Source organism: Alligator sinensis, unplaced genomic scaffold (genome assembly GCF_000455745.1).
Source record: "Alligator sinensis unplaced genomic scaffold, ASM45574v1 scaffold55_1, whole genome shotgun sequence".
Lineage (NCBI taxonomy): Eukaryota > Metazoa > Chordata > Crocodylia > Alligatoridae > Alligator > Alligator sinensis.
The window spans coordinates 744,623-753,488 of record NW_005842224.1 but is presented as its reverse complement, the minus strand read 5'-3'; the positions used below and the strand labels follow the sequence as shown (position 1 = coordinate 753,488).

General features: G+C 38.7%; 1 protein-coding gene across 11 annotated transcripts in view; it reads right to left on the bottom strand.

Annotated features, from left to right (window-relative positions):
- Positions 1-8,866, bottom strand: part of SYNCRIP (synaptotagmin binding cytoplasmic RNA interacting protein) — a 43,523-nt gene that overhangs the window by 4,744 nt on the left and 29,913 nt on the right. For 6 of the 11 annotated variants that reach the window (XM_014521544.2, XM_025208209.1, XM_014521545.2 and 3 more), the window contains exon 11: positions 8,398-8,866. This exon is cut by the window's right edge. The exons of the other annotated variants lie outside the window; for them this stretch is intronic. The gene's annotated coding sequence lies outside the window, so the exon portion shown is untranslated. Of the gene's footprint in view, positions 1-8,397 lie in introns of those variants that run through there. 11 annotated transcript variants of the gene reach the window in all.

The following is an 8,866-nucleotide window of genomic DNA, read 5'->3' as shown; positions in this document are numbered from 1 at the left end:
TCCGGGGCACCACTTACCGACGGCCTCTAGCCTCTCCCCGTCACCGATCGCAGCCCAGACGAATCCCTACCCTAGAACCCAGTTATCGACACCACGGAGTCTAAACCACTCCGAGGATCCTGGGAACGGAGTTTTAGATTCCTCCAACGAGGAAGGAAGCGGAGCTGTACCTGGGAAACTGTCCAGCCTGCACCGCTACCGTCTCCGGTGTAAGTAAATAATCTTTTCAATCAACCATTATGCCTCTGTGACTGAGTCTAGCTCGAGCGTATTACTCCACCCCGCGACTTTTCTCCGGCCCCGCGTGCCCGGGCTGCCGGCCACAGCCTGCGTGCACAGACGGGCCTGGCTCGCGCCCGGCGAGGACGGGACTGGGAGCCGGCCCACACAGAATGCAGAAGAATCCCATTGTAGAATGGCTGAGACGAACATTGGGATGTAAAGACTGCATCAGAATCCAACAGCCCCTTCTAGAGCAATGGATCTCAACCTTTCGAGAGGTCAAGGCACTCTTCGAAAATGCTAGTTCTTAGTCTTCACTTGCTTTTTTACTACACATAGAGCAAGACCAATTCTTTTGTTGTAAAAGACTCACAAAGGTCACAACAGGTCAGAATGTTTTTAACACTATTCTTACTTAAAATCTAAGTTTATCTTGAAAACCATCTTTGACCACCTAACACTACTATTGTGTGGATTTCAGGCTGTCCCAGGATGCCATGGCACCTAGTTGAGAATCAATGCTCTAAAGCAGAGACAAAGAACTTGAAATCAATTGCGATGTGACCTGTAACTCAGTGCGTACACACCATATGCACAGGAGTCAGAATGCCTTCCCCAGCAGCACTAGTCAGAATTTGCACATATACCCTGTATATTCTCACACTCCCTCTTCCAAGGGGCATAAAGGGCTGAATGCAACTGCTACCAAGTTACTTCAGTGATCACAAGATGTAAGCACTTTGAGCAGGTTGTGGGATCCATGCATTTAAGAGCCATATAAGCAACTGTATTTTCTTTAGCTATCTACACATGGATTCCACTCATGGCGACTATCAAACCATTTAATTTCTGAAGAAGGTGGAGAAACTTTAGAGTTTATTTCAAGGACTACACAAGAACACAACCAAACTGATGAAATGTAAAAACTGAAACAAGATACTACTCTGCCAAACTCTTGCTATTTACTAGAACCAGCTGATGATATAGCCTACACCCACCTTCAGAGCTCTTGAGACTGGATGGAGGAATATTAGGACTGTATGCCATTTCTAATGCAAGCAGAAATTCATGGAAATGCTGCCTTTTCCTTTGATTTGCTACATAGGCTATGAACATATGAGAGTTCTATAGTTTAATTTCTTTCTGATAACATCAGTAAATATGTTAAAATTAAAAGCTAGATACTATCTTTTGAATGAAATACAAGTATGGTGTCACGCATTTGTATGAAAACTTGTGAATGGAGATCATGCTACAATAACATGGATTTCACTTATTCATAACAAAGCAATTGCACTAGGAAGACATTTTTCATTGCCAAATCATATTGAAATGGCAGTTTAAATAAAGGCTCCAGCATAGCAATTATCAGATGCAACTCACAGGAAGGCTTGCTCTTTTAAAGGGACACAGAAAACCTTTGCACTGGAGGATTACAAGATGTTTCTGACTGGACTGATGGAATTTATTGGCAACTCTGGTAACTTAAAGGAGAAATAATCCAGTGCAATCTGCTTAATGATGCTGGATTCTAACTTGTCTTGGATAGTTATTTCCACTTGTCTCTTAAGTTTCAGTGGTAGAAAACAGTACTTTGGTAATACTTTCAGTAATAGAATATTGCTATGGACTTCAGATGAGCAGCAGATAGCCATTAATGTCACATGCACAAAGTCTAAATTTGTAAGGGAGGATATTAGCTCTAGAATCATCTTTCAGCCATTCCATTAGATTAGTTCTTTCTGGAGTGGCAATTACACAAATACTGATCGGAAGCTAAAGGGTCAACTACAGAGTATGCTGAATATCACCCTTTGTCTTGTCTATCCTCAACATGCCAAGCAAAAGGAAGAATGGGAAAGATCAGTGGTTCCCAACCCCCCACTCCCCCGGCACCCTGCTGCTGGGAGAGGAGTGCAGCAGCAACCCAGGGACAGGGGAGCTCCCAGCATGCAGCATCATGGCTCCTCTTTTCTGTGCAGCACCACCGGCATTGTCCCCATGACCTGGTGCTGGGAACCACTGCTCTAAATCCTGGGCTCTTCCCCTTTTGTGCAGAGGTCATGCATACACACGGGTACGATTCATATGCAAACATTCAAAGCAGAGTATCTGAGAGGTGCTTCAGGCCTCACTTTATCCTCCCTTTCTCCCACGCACAGGGTAAATGAAAAAAGCTGCATGCACATGTCCATAGGCCTCCTATCATTACAAGAACACCACTAAATTCTAGGCCAGACAGGTGACATACTGACTTTGAAAGTGGAGTGGCTGCCATATGTGTATTTCACCAATTGCATTACCCTCAAAATCGGATCACAGTAGATGTTGCTGGTTCTGGAAGTTTTGGTGTTCGTACTGTATTTGATGCATACCAAATGCAAGAATAAATGAAATCTAAATAGGTCAAGTGGGAAAGGCAAGCAGCATAGATATATAAGCAACAGCAGACCACACCAAATGACACTGGGCAAATGGTTTTTAATTTAAGACCAGCTTAAAACTACTTTCTTCATTCCTATGAGGCAACTGTAAGGTTTGAGAAGCTTTGGGGAAAAATCAGCTGGCTTGACATGGACAGCAACACTCCAGGTCAATTCTATAGCCACTACTGCATCTAAGGAAGGAACACCAATTTCCAGTATTTTGGAGAATATTTGCTCCTTTTTGTCTCCCCCATGTCATTCCCCAGTGAGCAGTCCTGACCGTTTCCCCTCCACTTTTAGCTCTATTTTAGATACCAGATTTCCTCAATCTTTAAATGGAGTACCGATTCTGAGATCTTCAAAATAAAATGGTTCTCGGGTGGGCAAGGGGACAGAAAATTTCTAGGCAAGGTTCACAGCCCCAAACCCACCACCAGATCACTTTCCTAAACCAACCCAGAAAGCAACATACTAGCTACCCTGTATTATTTTGAGTGAGGTCTCTGGAAGATGAGGGAGGGGAGATGTAAGAGATTTTTGTAAGCTGTCTGGGTGTAGGTGGGAACAGAAAGGTGGGGGTGCAAGTGTGAGAACTATGGGCCTTTACTTCTATCACATACACCCTCTCAAAATTTTACTAGCATACAATAAACAGGTTGCCAAAGTCAAGTCAGAAATGACTATTTGGTGGTCAGTGATAGACGCCAGTGGGAAAGGACACAAGTGACAAGCTGCTTCTTGCAAGAAAACCAGCCCTGCAGAAAGTCTGTAACACAAGTTGCTCTTAAAAACTATTAATGAGCAGCATGCAAAACGTGAACCAAGTAAAACTGCATTTCAAATGTTTGTGCCAGCTGCCTATATGAAATACTTCAATCATGATATGCCAGAGCTGACACTGTTTTTAGTATATTTACTAATAAAGTCCACCATATAGTCTAGGCTTCTGACATATGTAGAACCGTAGAATACCAATGATGGTACCTGCTTGAAAAACAGAGTATTTATATATAAAGTACAGAACGCTTTCTAGTGCTGACTCTGGTCTGTAATCAAATAAGCTAAACTTTGTTGTGTGTGCCCCCTTATTAATATGTTTAAAACACTGAGCAGGAAAGACATTGATCGCTTCCACTGTATATTTAACCTACTTGGGAATAGCTCTTACAAGAAAATAGATGGATAAATATGTGCATTTCAGTACTTTTTGACAGATCAATTCAACTGGCTTTTTCCAGATGAGAGAAGATGGCTTTTCAAGTAGCCACTTGAGAAAACTTCATCACACTTACAGAAATCTAGTTTTGTATGGGAATCAAAGAAGAGTCTTTTGGTAGTTTGATGGTAGAGTATGAAAGCCAGCATTTTGCAAACTAGAATACATTCAGACCTGGAACGTTTTTATTTTTGTTATAAAGAGATCTAAAGATTTTAGAAAATTAAAGTAAAAAAGTGAAAGCCACAAGTCATTCTCTTCCCGCTAACAACTTACATTGCCAAATCTCTTGGCTCCTGTGACTATTTACTCACCATTAAAAGTACACAGGCTTATCCTATAGAGGTGTTCTGAAGTTTAATGTCCAAGAAGTATTTTAAAGAACCTCAGGTGAGAAGTATATTGCTTATTAAAAGATGTCAAAATGAGTTTGAAACATTTCAGAGTATTTTGAAAAAATGTATACTCATTCTGCAATGCACTTAAGGTACAGATAAGAGTTGAGCTAAAATGGATCACTAAAAACAATGTTAAGGTGTTGAACACTTTCAGAAGTGTTTATCCAGAATCCTTTCAAGCTTCCACCAGTCCCTATTTTCTGTTGAGTCAAAATCATTTGTGCACTCACACAGCCACTAGGATAAATAGCAGAAATATGCTGAATGCATATTTTTTCCAAAACGGACAGAGATGCTTTAAGTCCTATTAAGTTCTTCTTCTATCCATTAGTGACAAGAGGGAAGCAAAACTGAAATAAGGAAAATATTATACAAAACATGTCAGGGGTGTTTAATAGTGATGGATATTAAACAAAATATGGAACTTGATCAAGAGATAAATGAAAAAGCCAAGCACTTGAAACAGTTTGGCACACAAAAAAAAGTTAGAAATAAGCAAGGTATTAAGGGCGCACAGAACAAATTAGGAGAGGATCTAGGGAATGTTATCATAAAACAAACACAATACCCTGACCCAACCCTCCCCCACCACCCACCCGAAGTGCAATAAAAACCCTTTACAAAGCAGTTTGAGATAAAACACATTATTTTCATATTAAAGGTAGTTGGTAACACAGTAATGGAACAGTTCACTTATATTAAAAAGATCAGATTTTTATGGTTCTTGATGTCCTGTTAAAAGGTGTACAAGTTTATGCAAACAGGTAAATTTCACCAAACCCTTGGTTAGACAGTCAATTTCAGCTTAAGAGCAGTCGATGCTGCTGGCACTTCTGGTTTTGGCTAGTTAGCTACCAATTAAATGTCACCTTGTAACAAATGACTCGGAACAGATAGCGTTGACCAGCATTCACAAAAGCAAGTATCTTACGGAGTCACACAGAAACACATACTGCATCTTCGGAATTCCCAACCACACGAAACCAAGCTAAGTCTCCAGACATTCACAAGTAGTGAAGATTCAGCAAGTTGTCTTTACTTACCAAACAGTTATAGTCAGCACTCCTAGAATTCTGGAACTGCAGAATACTGCTCTCTCACAATTGTTGCTATCCAACAAATGTAATAGCATTTGCTGCACAGTTGGGGATCTTAAAGCCTAAAAAAATCTTCTTGATTATATCCTTATTTAACACTAGTGTCCACAAAAGTGTTTCCAGAGTTCAGCTGAGCAGGATCCAATTTGAGGATTGGGCATCTTAGCTTCCCTCACAACCAGTTGTTTTTTTGCATTAAGACAAGCCTTAGCTAAGGGAAGAAGCCACTGTGTGTGACAAGTGTCTTTCTCCAAATTAAAATATGATGGTAATAACAATCTACAATCATTTTTCAAGACGAGGGGTGAAAGTTGTAAATTCAGCTTCTTTCACCCTACATTTCTGAATACAGGTCAAATGCAAAATTTGCCCTTGTTCTGGTTAGATGGTCATGTCTCAAACACACACACAAAATAGTTTAGTGTGGTGGGGGCAGAGTTTGTGGCAGCCTGACACTTCCCATCATAAAACTGCAGGATAAAATTTAAATCATTTATTCCTTCTGCTGTCTCCCTTTTTCTCCCTCTCCACCCCCCTCCGTACAAAAGTTCACAGCAGCCAAATGCAGCACTTCTCAAATGCTATAAGAGAGGCCATGCAGAATAAAATTTGACTAGGGAAATAACTTCATTTTTATTTGGCAAGCAAAGTTAGGGGAAAAGGAAGGGGTGGGGGCGCAAACCACTCAGCAGGTTGGCACTAGAAATTCTGGCTCAGCTGCTACAGCCAGTATTCTCATAAACTCGTGACCAGTTAAGGCAGTCACAACATACCCCAAGACGCTTTTTTAAGTTTGAAATTGAATTTAACAAATGATTCCATGTAGGCAAATTATTTTCCCCACAGTGCCAATTGCAAAATTACAAATCCATGCTTCATACTTGTCCAAGCAGCAGAGTTTCTAGACCTCTATAGAGAATTTGTGATATATAGATAGCTTTTTCTCATTTGGTATATTTATTCCCCAATGCTTGCTGCTGCTGGACATCTTCATCAAATACTTGCTAATATGTAAAAGTAACAATATTCTTGTACTATGACAGGGGCACTAATCAAGTGGAAAGTCAGTTTAGAGAACATATGACAAGTGTCATGCACAGCAATATTTTACTCATATTTTCTTTTAAAAGAAGGCTTCTCCCCCTTTTGGTTGTAGAAAGCACAAAACAGAATAACTGCCTGACTACAAAGGGGGAAAATATAAATCAACTACAAGAACTGCCAAACACACAAAATGAACAAAACAGATAAAGATGTTTCAATTAAAGCAGAAAATACATCCATACAGAAGCCTGATTTAAATTAGCAATTTTGTTTTGAGGTTTGTGTACTTTTCAATTACTTCAATTTTCCTGATGCCTCTACCTCTATGTTCTTTAACAAAAAAATATCTAGTATTTTAGATCTGTAGTGTAAGGCGAGTCAGGTAAACAGAAAAAGTAGTTAAAATAGCTTAGATTAAAATAATCATAATAAAAAACCCTTAAGATGTGGAAGGGAATCAGAGGAGCGGTCATCTTCCAACTCCAAACATAAACTAAGAAGTTTTAAATGATATAAATACAGGCCTGTATGAATCTTTTCTAGCAAAAGTGTTAAGAAAACAGAAGTATGATTTAAAATGCCCTGCACTGGAGCGTTTATAAACCAGAAGTGTTAGGCAACGGAGGCTTCTCATTTTTTCACTAATTGAGCTATCCTGTAAGTTTTGGAACTCATCTGCACAAGCTACTGTGGAATATTTACTAGCTTCTACTCTCAATTCTTTGCAAGTATTTCAGTGGGAAAAAACCCTATGAACACAACCACAGATAATATAATACATTAGATAGCAGACAGTTGCCTTCAGCATGCTGATAGAAATTGTATATTATGTTCATTTATAAACACCATTGTATTCCATAAAAACTGCATTATTGCTGTAGAACATTTCAAGTTTACCAGCACCCAGTGCAACCAAACCAATGCCTTATCTACACACCTGCCCAATCTCTATCAGTACTTAATACTGAAATTTGTTTTTTCCTTTACAGAACTGAATTTAAAGCTATGAAAGTATCTTAACATTTTTTGAAAGCTTCAGTTTTTGTTCACAATATTAGTTACCACATGCATTTTACTTCAGCTTTCTGATCGTTTAGCTAAAAAACTGCACCAATATCAGAACAGTGCAAATCATATTTAATTTTAAAAGATATAATGGCTTGAGTTCATAATTATTAAAAAGAACACTGTCAAGATCCTGATAGTTTTATTTACTCACCATTGCTTTCATTCCATAAAAAACAAACACTTTCCTAACAATTGACATTTGCCAGTATGTCCCCCCCTGAATTTTGAAGAGAGCTGAAATTGATGGATTTGTCCACAATTTCAACCTTACATGCCTCAGTGTCAAATTTTTATGCACCAGCGCCAATTGTTGCAGTTGCTTTAAGACTAAGTGCTCAATTTTTTCAGAGTAAGAGTGACACTTATGAATCCATGAAAGCATTTCTCAGATTTCTCAAGCAATGGAGAGATTTCAAAATTGGAGGACTCCCCTTCTCCCATAGCCCCCAGTTAGTTTATAACAACTTTAAATAGCAAGTCCCAGATTCAGTTTAAACACCTTGACAGTGTTCCTTATAAAACCATATGACAGTAAAAATGCCAGTAGGCATGGCAACCTCTTTAAAGGGAGCATTTAACTCCTTGGCACTAGGAACTGCCAGCACCAAGGATTACATTGAAATCCAAAAATTAAAACTTAAGGCTACATTTAGCAAACCCACTTTCCATAAGCCTAATATTCTATCACTTTAAAGTTTTAGAAGCTGATGCAATCTTATACTTTTAGGATCACATGTGAGAAAAAGGAAGAAATTTCTTTAGCACGGGCAGTATATGAAACTGTGGTAGCAAGCGTCTCATTTCACCATCATCCACTTAGGTTTTCTAAGGTTCATAACTGGCAAGGCACATATTTACATATTCCAATGAATACTTGACAATTTTAAATTACACTTCATGTCCCAGCTATCCCAGTAATTGACATACAACATACTAAAATGGTTTATTAAGGTAACAGAAAATTCAATTAATGTGAACATACAGGCTATTGGCAACCACTATTCTAAAAATTATGTAATTACAAGTAAACATACCGAAATGTGTGTGGTTCTAAGTTTTTAAACCAGAAGATCTCTGTACTAACACACATTTATATTAATGACACATAAAAAAAATAAAAACTTTATTACAAAAATAAGTTACACTCGCCTCCAGCTTACAGTATAAAACAATTTTATTTGCAGGAATGCAAAATGATTGTTTGCCATGAGCATTTTCAACATATGACATGTCTAATTTTGTTAAAATTTGCATTTACTGGGGAGAACTGGTGTGTATAAAACCTTAATTCAGTATAAGCTTCAATTTAAATTGTGGTGCCTATGGGTATGTAGTATAACTGCAGTATCCCTTTGGGAAGGGGTTAAGGGAAGCTCTTTGTGTCAAGTCCAAACT